At 46.0% G+C, this 16,830-nt stretch overlaps 1 long non-coding RNA gene and 1 other non-coding gene across 2 annotated transcripts; one reads left to right on the top strand and one right to left on the bottom strand.

Annotated features, from left to right (window-relative positions):
• Positions 1-703: 703 nt before the first annotated feature.
• LOC143363827 (uncharacterized) lies at positions 704-12,757 on the top strand. Its single transcript, XR_013083923.1, has 2 exons — positions 704-786; positions 11,744-12,757. It is a non-coding gene; the product is annotated as an uncharacterized LOC143363827 (long non-coding RNA).
• A 3,369-nt stretch (positions 12,758-16,126) lies between these two features.
• On the bottom strand, positions 16,127-16,281 carry LOC143363833 (5.8S ribosomal RNA). The gene has a single exon (XR_013083924.1). It is a non-coding gene; the product is annotated as a 5.8S ribosomal RNA (ribosomal RNA).
• Between the last annotated feature and the right edge of the window lie 549 nt (positions 16,282-16,830).

The following is a 16,830-nucleotide window of genomic DNA, read 5'->3' as shown; positions in this document are numbered from 1 at the left end:
CTTCATCCTTCTTCCGTTTTGTGTTTTGTTTTCTGGATACCATATTTGTTCCCACGAGTAGGGACGAAAACCAGTCGCTCCCCGGGTGACGTCCTTTCCGGGGAGAAGGCTATTTCGCTCAAGATTTCGCCAGGTGTCCTGAGGTTAGACGCTAATGGCCGGTGGACCCACCGACCGCCCGTGTAAAACACGGGACCTCTCTCACCGCGTTCTTCAGCTTAGAGGTTAAGGGTTTGTTCAAGGGGTTCGCCTCCCCGTTGGGCCGACCGGTTAAGGTAAGCCCCCCGTTTCTCCCGTTCTGCAACATACCACCAGATGTATCCGGTGGGTCGTCGCGGCAGAGGGGAGTCTTCCGGGTGAGAGCCGCGGTTATCGCAAGCGATAACACACGCATGGGCTCCCTGAGAGCCGCGGTCATCGCAAAGCGATGACTCCGCAAGAACTCTCTTTATGATAGAGCCGCGGTTGTCGCAGAGCGACAACTCACGCAGAGCTCTCTGAGAGCCGCGGTCCTCGCAAAGCGACAACTCCGCAAGAACTCTCTTTACGAGAGCCGCGGTCGTCGCAGAGCGAGAACTCACGCAGGAACTCTCTTATCAGAGCCCCGTTAGTCACCCGAAGGTGTCCAGGTCCTACCACGTGAAGGAGGGGTTGGTGCGTCAGGGTTATACCATGATATAAGTCCCTGACGCTTATAAGACCCAGTAGATAGGGACAGAGGGAATCGCGTTAATCCATTCATGCGCGTCACTAATTAGATGACGAGGCATTTGGCTAGATTTCTATGTCTTTACAGCGCAAACTGTGAGACATTCTTCCAAGGTTTTTTCCCCTTGTTGGATTCAATTAAAAGAAAATATAAAACTTTGAATTGCATAGCAAGTCTATTTTCAATTAGTCGTGTCATAATAGTTTGCATGTCAATGTACACGTTCTTGTCATGTATACGTTTATAATCTACAATAATAAAATATTTATACTTAGTCAATTAATAAAATTTATATTTACACTTTAGTCAATTGATAAAATAAAATAAAATAAAATAAAATAAAATACTTTCAGTTTATTCTAAATATGTCGAAGGCCGCGAATGATTATTATTATCTCTCCAGTTATTGTTACGATTGGGTTAATTTATATTTATATATATTTTTTTATATTATTTTACGCATTTAAATCGTAATCTATAAATATATTGGCGATCTCGATTGACGCTCTGAGTGCCATCATAGACATGGTGATGGTGTCTTTTTTTGTTATTTTTAGCTCCTTTAGGAGCTTAATAGAATAGTCCGGTACCGCGCCTCTACAACCTATTACGATTGGTATGACTTTCCCTACTTTATTCTTTTTAAATCTATTTTTTAAAAATTCTGTTAGCCGATTATATTTTTTTATTTTTCTTCGTATGCCGTCTTTAGGCACTCCCTGTGTTCATAGCGGATAGTAACATCGACTATGTCCAGCCGTTCCTCGTGTATTATTACGAGGTCTGGTTTGAGGCTACCTGACTGCATATCATACGAGGGTTCAACCAAAACGTTTGCCCTCTTACTAATTCTATCGGCTAAGAGATTTTTTATTTCATCATGGCGTTTTATTCTTAACGGCTTTGTGGCTATGCACAGGCCTAGGATATGTCCCAATGATTCCGGTTGGCATCTACACTTACGGCAGCTTACATCCGAAATCTTTTTTGAACGGCTTAAGGCGACCTTGGTACCGATTGTATTCGTTCTCAGCCTCAGCGCGTCATTGAATCGCGAAGGCTGGAGATATTCTGGACGATAAAGCCATGTGTTACTTACGGGGTTATTTCGAAATTCTTTCACCCCGTGTCCTTGGGACTTAAGTTTTCCCCATTCCAACGAGGCCTTTCTTTTGAGTCTTATTTTCGCATGTGCAAGGTGAACCTCGTCCGCTGGCCAGTTGATCCTGAGCGAATTGGCCGTTTCCTTTAGGGCTTTGTTGAAGTTTTCTTCATTCGCAAGGGCCCTAATGATGGGGTCATTCGAGGCCTTTAGTTTAAGCCCTGCATTGAGGGCCGCTATCCTTATAATGTTCTCCATTTTGGGAATTCCCAATCCTCCGTCCCTTTTGGACGCGTACACGAGACCGTTAGCTGTGCTAACGGGGAGATGGAGGATTTCTTTGATATGGCCTCGAATGTCGGAATCTATCATCTTTAACGTACCACTACTAGGAGGGAAAGTTGTAAGTTCATGGATAAATCTCGGTAAAATATACATCACTATCAGTTTTATTTTCTGCATAGGTTTAAGTTTTAATCTTTTAACGTTATTTACTATCCTATTTATTTCTGTAAGTGTTATTTTACGATAAGTGTCTCTCCATGCGCCCATCCTAGCACCTAGATACGCAAAGGTTTCTTCCGGTCCGATGTATTGAACTAGATCCCCACCGATGTTAATTTCGGGGTTCTTTATAAACCAGCTTCTGTTGATCGCTATCACCTGAAAGCAAGAGCACTTGTCGGGCGCGATGGACATGCCCAATTCTTGCAGTTTCTTGACAAGAATATGCGCTTGTTTCTGCGCTTCTGAAGCGTTTTTCCCCATTAATACAATATCATCCGCAAACGCTAGGATTACTGCATTGCCTCCAGGGAGTGAGATTCCTTCAGTGGTATTCTGTATCTTGTCTAGTATATGGTCGATCACTGTGTTGAAAAGGAAAGGAGACAAGGGATCACCCTGTTTCACTCCCCTTTCGAGCTTTATATTTATGCTGGTATCTTCTGTTCCCCGTATGGTGGTGGTACAGTCTGAATACATGGATCTTACTATTTCTATTGCATGTTCCGGAGTGCCCTTGACTCTTAGAGCTTCATATATTGCTGCGTGTCGTACCGTATCAAAGGCTTTGGTAATATCAATCGATATCATTACTCCCCCATCGTTGCTTTTCATCTCATTAATGGCATGCTTAAGGATGGTAATGTTACTCAGGCACCAATTGCTGGCTACGCAGCCTTTCTGACGTATATTGTGTTTTAAACTTGATCTCAGGCGTGCGTCAATAAGTGCCGAAAAATAGAGTTTTTAGCCTCTTTTGTGTCTTTTCCTAATTTTGGAATTAAAATTGTCCGGTTCTGTAACCATGGTCTTGGGATGTATCTTTTAATTAATAATATATTATATATTTTTGCCAAAATACTATCAATATAATTTCTTCTCAAGTGTGCTACCTTTATACCATCTGGTCCCGCAGCGGACTTATTCGATATCTTTGCGATCCTTTCAATTATTTCTTCATTCTTTATTTTTCTTATTATTTGTTCTGTTGGAATTTCCGCTGTTGCATCAGTTGTAATTTTAATTTCTTCCGGGCCCTTTACACCCCATAGATTGTCATATAGTGTTTTTATAGCATTTATATCCGGTAGCTTTTGTGGTTTAATGGTGCATTCTAAATCCCCTGAGATTACCGCGTCCACTAAATTTCTTGGGCAATTTTTATACCATTCTTGACAGCGCGCATATTTTGTTTTATTTCTGTTATTTTTATTGTTCTTAGCTTTAAAGTTTTTATCTAGTTTTTTATTGGTTGTTTTAGCGCGTAAGTTATACCGGGATATGCTGTCTTTATTAGTATTAGTTATTTTTGTTGCCTGTTGTGCTACTACCGGGGATTTACCGATGCAAGGGTCGTTAAATAATACTCGCCGTACGATCCTGTTGGGCTACGACACTCAGTTTATTTATTCAGGTGTACACTATAGAGACACTCTCCCGACAACCTCACTCTCCGGCGGTCGCTTAATTACTAACTCCGGGGTCTGGCGTCCCACCCCTGGTCGCCTACCCCATTGTCGCCGATAGGGTCCTTCCCCCTCTCTGCGGCCTCTTCTTCAGCTAGCTCCGATCTCCACAATCCCTCCTTCTTTTTCAGTTTAAGCTTTTGGGTCTTTAATTGCGAATTTCCATTATCTTCGGGTTGAACCCCTTTTTTTGATTCCGCGTATGTCGCCGTACTACTGCTAGGAACCCTAGTAGACGTGTTTGTTTTATGATCGGCTCAACTTTGTTTTGGGCTAGCTGGCAATTTCTTCACATGTGTCGTGTGTCTTCTGAATGTTGTTCCGTCTTTTTCTAACGTAAGTTCATCCCCCTTTTTTCCTATCACTTTGTATTCGGCTTTTCCGAACCTACATTCCAGTTTGTTTGAGGCTGTCATATTTTGTGCTATCACTTTGTCTCCTGGCTGTATGTCGCTGGTTTTTGCTCCTCTTGCTTTGTCTTCTCTTTCTTTTCCTTTTTGTTTTTCGACCATATCACTATCTTTTGCTTCCGTGTCTCCTTCTGTGGCTATTAGGTCTGTTATCGATGGTATTTTGTCTCTGATGTTCCTCTCCAGTAAAAGTTCTGACGGAGATTTCCCAGTTGTTCCGTGGGGAGTGACGTTGTACATTAACAAAAATTTCTGTATCTCCGCTTGGTAGTCTTTTCCATTAGCATGTGCGATTTGCAAGCGCTTTAGGATTGACTTGTTCATTTTTTCTACCTCTCCATTAGCTTGCGGCCAATAGCGCGGCGTATGGATGAGTTTGATATTGTGAGTATTACAAAATTCCTTAAATTCACTGCTAGCAAATTGCCTTCCATTGTCAGCCCTAATACTTTTTGGAACCCCCAGACGCGAGAAAATTTCCGAGAGATGGCTTATTATCGCAGATGAATTTGTGACTTTCATGAATTTAATTTCTTGGCACCTGGAATAATAATCAATGATTACTAATATCATGTCTTTGTTCGGTAATGGACCCATCAAATCGATGGCAAGGCACTGCCAAGGTCCTTCCGGAAATTGGTGTCTACTCATCAGGGGTGGTTTGTTTGGTTGTGAGACTAGTAAGCAGTCTACAATTTTTAACAAATTTCTCGATCTGCCTATCCATTGACGGCCACCTGACTTTAACTCGTACACGTCTCTTCATTACGGTTTCTCCTGGGTGTCCTTCGTGGGCTAATTCCAATACTTGTTTTGTTAATGTTTGAGGAATTACAATTCTGTTGTTTCTCAGTATTATTGGGCCCATTGACGTCAATTCTGTTCTGAAAGGGAAATATATACTTTTGTCCTGTAATGGCCAAGAATCGTTATTAATTTTGCTGACTGCATCGACTATATCTCTATCTTCTCTGCTTTCTGAGATTATTTGGGAAATTTTCATCGCCTTTGGTGCGCTTCTTTCCACTATTGCGAAGATGTGTTGGTCGCCCTCTGGGTCAAATGAATTCTCGACTTGTAACTTGCATAACCTTGACACGGAATCGGCAATATTCGACTTGCCGGGTTGGTATAAAACTTTAAACCTGAAGGCTTGAAGCCTTAGCAGCCATCTCTCAATTCGTGCGGGTGGTTTCGAGGATGGCCTAAATATCGTTTCCAGTGGTTTGTGGTCGGTCACAAGTTCGAATTCTAATCCAGCTAGATAGAAATAGAATCTCTCCACTGCCCAGACTAAAGCTAGGCTCTCTTTTTCGGTTTGGGAATAGCGTTTTTCTACATTAGAAAGGCTTTTGCTTGCGAAAGATATCATTTTTGGGTTTTCTTGCGTGTCGAATTGCAGCAACACTGCTCCCAGCGCCACTGGACTAGCATCTGCTATCAGTCGTGTACGCCGTTGTGGATCGAAGTATGCTAATGTTGGGAGCTTGGCTAATGAATGCTTAAGCTGTTCAAAGTGTTGTTGATGGACTTCGGCCCATTCAAATTTGATATCCGTCTTTGTTAATTTCCGCAGAGATTCGACCGTTGTTCCTAGGTCCGGTAGGAATTTTCCTACATATGTTACTAGACCTAGGAAACTTCGTAGTTCTTCCTTGTTTTCTGGTGCCCGAAAATGTAGAATTGTTTTTACTTTCCTTTGATCTACATCGATACCTTCGCTAGATAGTTTATGCCCCAAGAAGTCTAATTCGGGAACTTTAAAGAGGCATTTTGTTTCATTCAATGTTACATTGTTTTCTTTTAAGGTATTCAATACAGCCTTTAAGCAACTATCGTGCTCTGTTTCGGTTGAACCAAATACGATTATGTCGTCTAGATAATTAAGACAGTTCACACAATGTGATAATATTGCCTCGAAGGTTCTTTGAAAGATTTCGACTGCCGAATTCACTCCGAACATGAGGCGCTTATAGCGGAACATGCCTTTGTGAGTGATAAATGTAGTGATGGGACGACTGTCCACGTGTAACTGAAGTTGGTGATACGCACTTAATAAGTCCAGCCGTGAAAAATATTTTGCTCTCCTTAATTTTGTTATAAGAGAGTCAAATGTAGGTAGTGGATAGTTTTCTCTGAGGATGGCTTCATTTGCTCTGCGCATGTCTACGCAGATTCTGATATCCCCTGAGGGTTTGAAGATAACCACAATCGGTGATATCCAAGCACTCGGCTGTAGGACACGCTCAATGATGTCGCTTCGCAAGGCTTCCTCCAGCTTGCCCTCAACCAGGCTTTCCACTGAGATCGGTACTCTTCTCACCGCTTGCTGAATCGGCTTTGCATAAGGATCTATGGACAGTTTCACTACCACATTCTTTATCTTCGGAAACGATATTACTTCCACCGGTCCGTTCGCTTGTAATCCCAGCTTTAATATTCCTAGTTGTTTTGCTGTATCTTTTCCGATCAGTGAAATGTCTCCTTTCATCACTACGTAGAATGGTGAGACGATTTCTTTTTTTCCTACCAGATTGATTGTTGTTACAAATCTATTTTTAAGTTCAAGTGGACGTCCGGATGCGTACGATTTTAGAACATCTGTGGTTTCAGTAAGATCCCATATAATTGCTCTATTCCTGGAAAGAAATTCCCAATCTTTGCCTTTTATTACATTCACCTTGGACCCAGAATCTATGAGTACTACTAGGCGTACGCCTCCAATAAGGCATTCGATTAAATCATCCGAGTTATCTGTGATTCCTTCTTCCGAGTCAATTTTGAAGCAATCGAAGTCCTTAATCTTGTCCTGTGCCTCGAATGTTGAGGCGCTTGAATCGACATAGTTGATCCTTGATTTAAATCGTTTCTGTTTCTGCTCGGATCGTTCTGGGGTAGCAGGTCTTTTCCTTTGGTGACGCGTCCTACAACATCTAGCAAAGTGGCCCTGAAAACCACACTTGTGGCATTTCACATCCTTTGCCGGACATGCTTTTATATTGTCGGTGTGTCCGGATTTTCCGCATCTGATACATTGATGAGATTGTCCTCTTTTTTGAAATCCCAGCTTATTTATTGAGGCGTACGTGTTCGATGATGTACTCGGTCCTGGTAAACTTGCATTCATGGCTGTCGATTGATTCGCTATTTGTTCATGTACTTGGCACAATTCGATAATTTCGTCTAGTGTCCGCTCCTTCTCCAGAATCTTCTTCTGTAATTCCGTGGGGCACCAGCTATCGATGATTTTGTCTTTCATGTTTATTTCTATTGCTTCGCTCTCAGTTTCTCCAAAGGAACAACGTTTTGCTTGCTGTCTACTTCTTAGTACGAATTTACGGAAATTCTCTCCTTCTTCCCGCTTGATGTTCCTTGAAAACATCGTTTTTCTTATCGGCGTCCACCGCTTCAATAGCACCGGGCAAACTGTAGGCAACCTCTTGTAGTTGCTCGCCCCCAAAGTGTAAAAGCTTACTTCTTTTTTTTCCATAATCTGTTATATCTTCAGATGCTAGGTAAAGTTCCAGCGAACGGAGCCATTTTTCCCATACAAGTCTGATTACATTCTTGTCTATGTTTTCACATAGAAATGGTTTTACTCCTATTCCCGATATATTTAACGCCATTTCCATAAGCTCACAGCCTTCTCACTGTACACTGCACTTCGGCTCACAGCCGTCCCGCAATACACTGCGTCTCGGCTCACAGCCGTCTCACAATTCAATGCGTCTTGGCTCACAGCCGTCCCGCAATACACTGCGTCTCGGCTCACAGCCGTCTCACAATTCAATGCGTCTTGGCTCACAGCCGTCCCGCAATACACTGCGTCTCGGCTCACAGCCGTCTCACAATTCAATGCGTCTTGGCTCACAGCCGTCCCGCAATACACTGCGTCTCGGCTCACAGCCGTCTCACAATTCAATGCGTCTTGGCTCACAGCCGTCCCGCAATACACTGCGTCTCGGCTCACAGCCGTCCCCCAATATTTATTCCGTAAATATTGGTATTCTTATACACAAAGGTTCGTAAATATTGAAGGTGAGAAATCCTCGTCGCCAAATGTGCTACTACCGGGGATTTACCGATGCAAGGGTCGTTAAATAATACTCGCCGTACGATCCTGTTGGGCTGCGACACTCAGTTTATTTATTCAGGTTGTAACGGGTATAGCTAAGGCCCGCGACTTCCCCGCCTAACACCGCGCCTACCACCGCCCCACTCCCAGCGAGCGCGCCGAGACCACGGCCGAGCACAGCCTCCCGTCGCGGCCGCAAGGTGGCCACCGCGACGAGCCGGCTGCTCGCGAGTGGAAGTGGGCGGTGGGAAGGATAAATAGGCCGCGAGAAGCAGCAGTCGGGGCAGTTGGGGCCAGGCATGCGAGACCGAGAGCTACCGCCGAATAAGACCTCCGCTGTACCTCCAACCCGACCGCACCCCGTTCCTACCGAAACCACCGTTTCCGCCAGACACCCTCGTTCCCGTATCCAAGCCGGCACCGTGCAAACGGGCCGGAATCCCTCCCCCGAGGGGCGCAAGCCTACGGGAAATTCATCCAAGCCGGCACCGTGCAAACGGGCCGGAATCCCTCCCCCCGAGGGGCGCAAGCCTACGGGAAACTCGTCCGAGCCGGCACCGTGCAAACGGGCCGGAATCCCTCCACCCCGACGGATACCCGTCACAAGGTGTACACTATAGAGACACTCTCCCGACAACCTCACTCTCCGGCGGTCGCTTAATTACTAACTCCGGGGTCTGGCGTCCCACCCCTGGTCGCCTACCCCATTGTCGCCGATAGGGTCCTTCCCCCTCTCTGCGGCCTCTTCTTCAGCTAGCTCCGATCTCCACACCTGTTTTTTTTTTTTTGTAAAAGAAAAGGCGTCAGGACCTCCCCGATAAAGGGCCTAGCCGATTAAGATGGTCAAAACTGCCCTTAGAGGTTTTTCAATGATTAATGAACCATTCGAAAGCTGACCCAGAAAAACCCCTCTGAGCAAAATTTCAACCCCCTATCTTGCCCGTGAGAGTAGTTACAGGGTTAATTAGATTTCGCGCTTTTCCACGCATTTTCCACACTCTGATGCTTCCTAAAATTCTGAAAAAAATGTGGCATATTTTGGATCCTAAGACAGATTTTTGAGAATTTTTTCAGATTTTTTTCTTGCAAACTGTGATCGCAAAAAATGAAAAACCTCAAAAAAATCGGAAAAATGTACATTTCTCAAAAATATGAAAACATGCTATTTTGCTGTTTAGTGCCCCGATAAAGTACCATAGCAGGCAGTGTCGTCAATTTTTTTTAGATTTTTTGTTGTGGGAAGTCCTTGTCAAAAACAAGAAAAACCGAATTTTTTCGCCGTTTCTGCTATTAGGAGGAAAGTTACACTTGTTGGTTTTATCACAGGTATATATATGAATGAATTTTAATATTAAGAATATTAAACAGGACCGCAATGATGAACATATACAATTAGAGAATCGAGGAAATAATAGATACTGCAAAACTATTTTTGTATGTATTTTAGTTAAAAATGTTAATCAATATTTTTAAAACATTAAAAAAATATTGTTAAAATCACATGAATAAACCATATAAGAAATTGAAAAAATAAAGATGACGTATGGAAAAAAAACTTTCCCACCAAGGGGATTCGAACCCCAGCGTATCCGCTCCGTAGTCCGACGCCCTAACCGCTGTGCCAACCGGCGATGTTGGAAACGTTACGAACATTCTGGTATATACCGCACAAAATACAATCCATTTTTTCTCTTAAAACATTTCTTAGGTCAAACACTTACTTGTTTCAATGTAATAATGTTTAAAATGACTTAATATATACCTGTGATAGAACCAACAAGTGTAACTTTCCTCCTAATAGCAGAAACGGCGAAAAAATTCGGTTTTTCTTGTTTTTGACAAGGACTTCCCACAACAAAAAATCTAAAAAAAATTGACGACACTGCCTGCTATGGTACTTTATCGGGGCACTAAACAGCAAAATAGCATGTTTTCATATTTTTGAGAAATGTACATTTTTCCGATTTTTTTGAGGTTTTTCATTTTTTGCGATCACAGTTTGCAAGAAAAAAATCTGAAAAAATTCTCAAAAATCTGTCTTAGGATCCAAAATATGCCACATTTTTTTCAGAATTTTAGGAAGCATCAGAGTGTGGAAAATGCGTGGAAAAGCGCGAAATCTAATTAACCCTGTAACTACTCTCACGGGCAAGATAGGGGGTTGAAATTTTGCTCAGAGGGGTTTTTCTGGGTCAGCTTTCGAATGGTTCATTAATCATTGAAAAACCTCTAAGGGCAGTTTTGACCATCTTAATCGGCTAGGCCCTTTATCTATTTCGGAGCCATATGTTGATTCATCAGATATTTCCTCGATTTTCTCCCATAGGTTTGCTATCTTGTCGAATATATCTTTGCATTAGTCGGGAGGATTTTCGGGTCTGCTGGATATCGCTTCTTTGATATCCCTGAGATTGGGATTATTTAAGGTGTCAGTGCCCGATTCTGGTCGAGATAGCTCTTGTGGCTCTTCGTTCGAGGAACTATCGGAACCCATATTCTCATTATTATTTATTATGATAGTTTCTCTGCTTTCTGGCTGTAGTCGTCTTCTCTTATCACTGATTTGCCTCAGGGTTTTATTGGGGAGATATTTTATAATTTCGACGTTAGGTTGTTTTAGATGTTTGTACTTATCGTCTAGTTCGACTAACAGCGCTGTTTCTTCTACGGTCCACACTGTGGCTTTCCTAGCAGCTGGGAGCCTTTCCCTTTCATGTGCCGTTTGTCTTTTTCGGTTTCGGACGGAGGGATGCATATGCCTTTCGTGCATTGAGAGTCCCACCAATGTGTCGAACGATTCTGCACATTCTTCGCAACCATACCTCTTAACTTGTTTTACTTCCCCTTTACATCTTGGGAAGTGGCACCGCCAATTGTGGAGGCCGGGCCAAAGCCTTTCACACCTCCCACACTTCCACTTGATTTCCTCAATCAAATGTTCATTTTGGCAGTGTATAACAAAGTTTTTGAGGTCTGTGAACATTAGATTTCGGTTCTTTTCTTGGCATAAGATACAATTCACGCCCTCCTCCGGTGCAGGTACTGTAATCATGATAGATTTCTCGCTTCACCTTTTAACATTAGCCTGGTCGTCAACGGTGGTCTCCTGCTGAACGGATAAATCCGTCATGGAACACCCGAGACCAGGTTGCTCCATGTCCGAGGCATTGATATTATTGTTTGGGCCAACGGTATGTGATCAGGCGGGCTCCCCACAAGACCCTGAATCGCAGAGGCAGCTCTTAGCTTCCCTCCCTAAGGAGGTACTAGACAGCGGGACCCACGAGAAGGGGGCTGCTTGCTAACTATGACCCTCCGCGGGCGAAACCGGTCGTCCAATCGGCGCCACATGATGGAATGTGGCTCCCATTCCTCCACACCTCCACGAGGTGGGAGCTGGGCAACGTCCACCTGGAGACAGGTGGACGGCTGAGCTGGAGGACGGCGCCGATTGAACGACCTGGATCGCCTTAAGAGAGTCATAGTTACTCCCGCCGTTTACCCGCGCTTTTTTGAATTTCTTCACGTTGACATTCAGAGCACTGGGCAGAAATCACATTGCGTCAACACCCGTGGGGGCCATCGCTATGCTTTGTTTTAATTAGACAGTCGGATTCCCCTAGTCCGTGCCAGTTCTGAGCTGAGCGTTGAATGGCGGCCGAAGAGGACGACCGTTCTAGACGGAAGCCTCGCAGCAAGGAAGATCCGCGGGAGGCCAAGGCACGGGACCGAGCTCGGATTCCCATCAATGTGTTCACCTCGCCCAGGCCCGGCACGTCAGCCAGACCCGCTTCCCGACCAAGCCCGACACGCCCCGCTCCTCAGAGCCAATCCTTATTCCGAAGTTACGGATCCAATTTGCCGACTTCCCTTACCTACATTAATCTATCGACTAGAGGCTCTTTACCTTGGAGACCTGCTGCGGATATGGGTACGAAGCGGCGCGACACCTCCACGTGGCCCTCTCCTGGATTTTCAAGGTCCGAGGGGAAGATCCGGACACCGCCGCAACTGCGGTGCTCTTCGCGTTCCAAACCCTATCTCCCTGCTAGAGATTTCCAGGGAACTCGAACGCTTATACAGAAAAGAAAACTCTCCCCGGATCTCCCGACGGCGTCTCCAGGTCATTTTGGGTTACCCCGACGAACACTCTTACGAGGGCCCGAATGGTATGCGGTTCCGCTGCCGGGTTCCGGAATAGAAACCGGATTCCCTTTCGCCCGATGGGTGTGTGTTTTGTGTTTGTACATTTGCTCTTAGGACACCTCATCTACATAGGATTTCTCTTAGGGCTTAGGATCGACTGACTCGTGTGCAACGGCTGTTCACACGAAACCCTTCTCCACGTCAGTCCTCCAGGGCCTCGCTGGAGTATTTGCTACTACCACCAAGATCTGCACCGACGGCGGCACCAGGCAGGCTCACGCCCAGACCCTTCTGCGCATACCGCCGCGACCCTCCTACTCGTCAGAGCTTCATGGAGGACGTTTACGCAACAGCGCAAACGTCCAACCCCACTTGCCGCTGACGGCGGAGTATAGGCGCGACGCTTCAGCGCCATCCATTTTCAGGGCTAGTTGCTTCGGCAGGTGACTTCCATGGCCACCGTCCTGCTGTCTTAAGCAACCAACGCGAACGCGCAAAAGAGAACGAGCGAGTGCCAGCTATCATAAGGGAAACTTCGGAGGGAACCAGCTACTAAATGGTTCGATTAGTCTTTCGCCCCTATACCCAGTTCCGACGATCGATTTGCACGTCAGAATCGCTACGGACCTCCATCAGAGTTTCCCCTGACTTCGTCCTGACCAGGCATAGTTCACCATCTTTCGGGTCCCAACGTCTACGCTCTGGGTGCGCCTCTCCTCGCAATGAGAACGAGACGCCCCGGGAGTGCGAGGCCGCATCGTAACGCGGCCCATCCTCCCTTGGTCGACGCAAAGGTACGACCTTCACTTTCATTGCGCCTTTAGGTTTACATGTCCCAATGACTCGCGCACATGTTAGACTCCTTGGTCCGTGTTTCAAGACGGGTCCTGAGAGTACCCAAAGCAGTAGCGTCGCTGACCGGTAATTCGAAGCTTGGCCAGTCCGAGGACACCGCCTGCTAACAGCTGGTTAGGCCCGAAGCCGGCACCAGGTCCGTACCTTCGGGTAAAACTAACCGAGCTTGCGGCGGGCCTGACGCACGCACATTCGAGAATGGATTGGTTGCGGCCCGATACCGTCAGAGTACCGTCACGCAGCCGGCCAGGCGATCGAGCGTCTGTCGTGTGCGCACGTAGCGACACGACAGGCAACAACTCGGGCCGTAGACCGACACGCAACGGGTCGCGACGTTCTACTAAGGGAGAAGTGCACGACTATGCGACCGGAACATTTGCCGAAGATGGTGTACCCTCGCACTGGAAACCACGAAGGCCCATACGGGGTATCTGCGCACCAACGGAAGCCAGCCTCGTCGACGATGAATCTCCCCATTCGATCTTTTGGGTTTCTCAGGTTTACCCCTGAACGGTTTCACGTACTCTTGAACTCTTTCTTCAAAGTTCTTTTCAACTTTCCCTCGCGGTACTTGTTCGCTATCGGTCTCGTGGTCATATTTAGCCTTAGATGGAGTTTACCACCCACTTAGGGCTGCACTCTCAAGCAACCCGACTCTAAGGAGAGGTCCTCCCGAAACGCGTACCGGTCGCTACGGGCCTGGCACCCTCTACGGGTAAATGGCCCCGTTCAAGATGGACTTGGACGCGGTTCGACGTCACGGGATAAATGGACCCTCCTAAACACTACATTTCCCAACGGCGGAACCGCGGGATTCAGTGCTGGGCTCATTCCTGTTCGCTCGCCGCTACTAAGGAAATCCTTGTTAGTTTCTTTTCCTCCGCTTAGTAATATGCTTAAATTCAGCGGGTAATCTCGCCTACTCTGAGGTCGTCAAACGTGAAAAAAAATGTTTCGTATATTTCACCGAAAGCATTAAAAGTACGCGAGAACGTACAGAGGAGCACAAAAAAAAAAACAAAACCATATATCTTATGCGCCACACCAAAGTGTCTTTTCTCTATATAATATATATAGAGATTTCTTCATTTTGTTCGTCGATCGGAAACTCTCGCTAGACGATCGGCCGGTTAACTTTAACGTCCGTCGAAAAGAACTTCCGGGGACTGGACGACCGACAGATCGCGCGGTCTCGCGATCGACAATGAAAAAAAAAGACATGGGGCGACCGACAAAGGTTTGTTTTCACCTTCACCTTCTCGTGCTCTGCGTGACAACACGTTGTGGTGACAACGATGTTCGAAAGCCACTCCATAGAGGAGTATATATATATATATTTTTTTTCAACACCCGGTGGGGTTTCTCTACTACACTAGACACACGGGGGTACAGAAACGCTGCACGACGCGATATCATCGATCAAACCAAAGAGACACGAGATCTCGGTCGTCATTCAATTCAACGAACGTGGCGATGGAATCCGCAACGGATTAGCGAGGACACGCGGCGACGGGGAAATTATTCGACCCGATACAAGTACGCGTGCGCATCCCGCACAATGTCAAATGTTGCTATGTCCATCAGTCATCAAAGCGTTCGTAGAACGAGAGACCACTGTCTCGCGAACTCTAAGAATATGTTTGTCGAAGTCGCTGGCAACGACGACCGTCCGCCGCAATTATGTGTAGAGAGACACATCCACGCACAGTCGTTTTTTATTTTATATATCTCCCTGGGGCTTACGTTGCACACCACAGTTGCGCACACAGATTTTACACGGGTGTCCGGTATCTCTTTCTTTATTTGTGTCTGAGGCGTCCGAAAGTGTCGTCAGTCCGCCTGTCGGACTTCGCGGGGTCGTAAATCCCGTTTCGCTTGCTCGCGGACGATATTCGGGCCTTGACGGAGTTACGGAGTAGCTACGTCTAGTTGAAATGAAACTCGACGTTTTGGAACAACACTTCAATATATTTTAACTTAACATTCACAAGTCAGTTGGCGAGGTATGACGCGTACAACGAGTTTTCTAGACGCGATCGATTTGTGTTTTCTTCGAGGTATCTTAGCTTTCTGCGGTTCGGTGTCGTGTCGTCTATAAAGTCAACTCGGGCTCTTCTTCTATTGGTTAATGGGTGGTGCATTTGGTCGTCGGAGTGGGGATGCGATTTGGTGGAATTGTGTTTAGATGATCTGAATGGATTAGGTGTGAGAGATATGGGAAAGATGGTCTGGAAAATTAAATGTTTGTGTATTGCCCTTTCAATGGGCTCGTTCACGGAGGTCTCCAAGTGGTGTCCGATGACACTCCAAATCTTGGGACCGTCGCTTCGCCTAAAGTGTTTTGGCTATCGCAGCCGACCGTGTTTATCGTAACTCACGTTCGGTCTGTGTAGGACCGAACAGTGTCCATTCACTGTAGTCTCTTGAGACTCTTATACCTTTCGTATACGCATCATTTCAGACGACGTCGGGAGCGCGTAAAGTGTTCGAGAGTGAAACGCTTCTTCCGCAATGCGAATCGTTCCAGAGAGAGGAGAGAGAGATTTCGATCGTCGGAGCGGTGTTCACGGGCGGTCGTATTGAAAATACGACTCACGACGCCGCAAAACACTCACGCAAGTCCGAATGTGATACCCATTCCTATTTCCTTCTTCTCACGAAACTGTTAGACGCAATGTAAAATTTGCAATTTTCACAGAACCGCGTCAAACGCCGACGAAACGTCCAACGTTCGCTCGTACGTAGCATCTTTGCAACCCAACTCAGAAACGCTCTTTGCGCCCTCCACAATTCGACATGGAGAGGTAAGCGACGGCGGGGACTTACAAGAGCAACGCAAGCAGTATTTTGTTACGTAAACGACCCTCAGCCAGGCGTGGTCCAGGAATTGTATCCGTGGAACGCAATGTGCGTTCGAAATGTCGATGTTCATGTGTCCTGCAGTTCACACGTTGACGCGCAATTAGCTGCGTTCTTCATCGACCCACGAGCTAAGTGATCCACCGTTCAGGGTAATCGTATAATTTGATTTATAATCAATATATAATTATGTCTCTTGTTCTGCGGTTCATAAGAACGCCGATACCTGAAAGCTCCAACCAGCGCGAAGGAGATTCAGGCGTCGTTTTTAAGGACGACACACGATCGTCCGTAGAAACGGAAACCGTCGCGAGTACGCGATGCAATGCGCACACGTATCCGACGGCCGGGCGGAAAATACATTGAAATACCTTTAAAGTGGAAAACACAGGAGGAGAATTCACAAAACGACAGGGATCATAGACAACCCGATACTGGATCCCGACACTTCTCCTCCTCCTCTCTTATTGGAGAATGAACTCGATAACTAGCGGACTTCACAGCCGGCTCTGGCCGTGCGCGATCGTTCGTCCCAAGCTCTTGTGCGCTGTATTATCGCCACACAGAGAGTAGGGTGTCAAAAATCGCACACAGCTTTGAAAAGCAAGCTTCACAGCCGGTCCTTCTCTCATCCTATTCCTCGACGTTCGTGACAGAACACAACGCGTTCACCGCAAGTTTTCCACAGGTACCCTGTTGTTGTC

This window comes from Halictus rubicundus, unplaced genomic scaffold (assembly GCF_050948215.1).
Source record: "Halictus rubicundus isolate RS-2024b unplaced genomic scaffold, iyHalRubi1_principal scaffold0143, whole genome shotgun sequence".
Lineage (NCBI taxonomy): Eukaryota > Metazoa > Arthropoda > Insecta > Hymenoptera > Halictidae > Halictus > Halictus rubicundus.
Note: the sequence above shows the minus strand (reverse complement) of the source record. Positions and strands in the feature narration are given on the sequence as shown.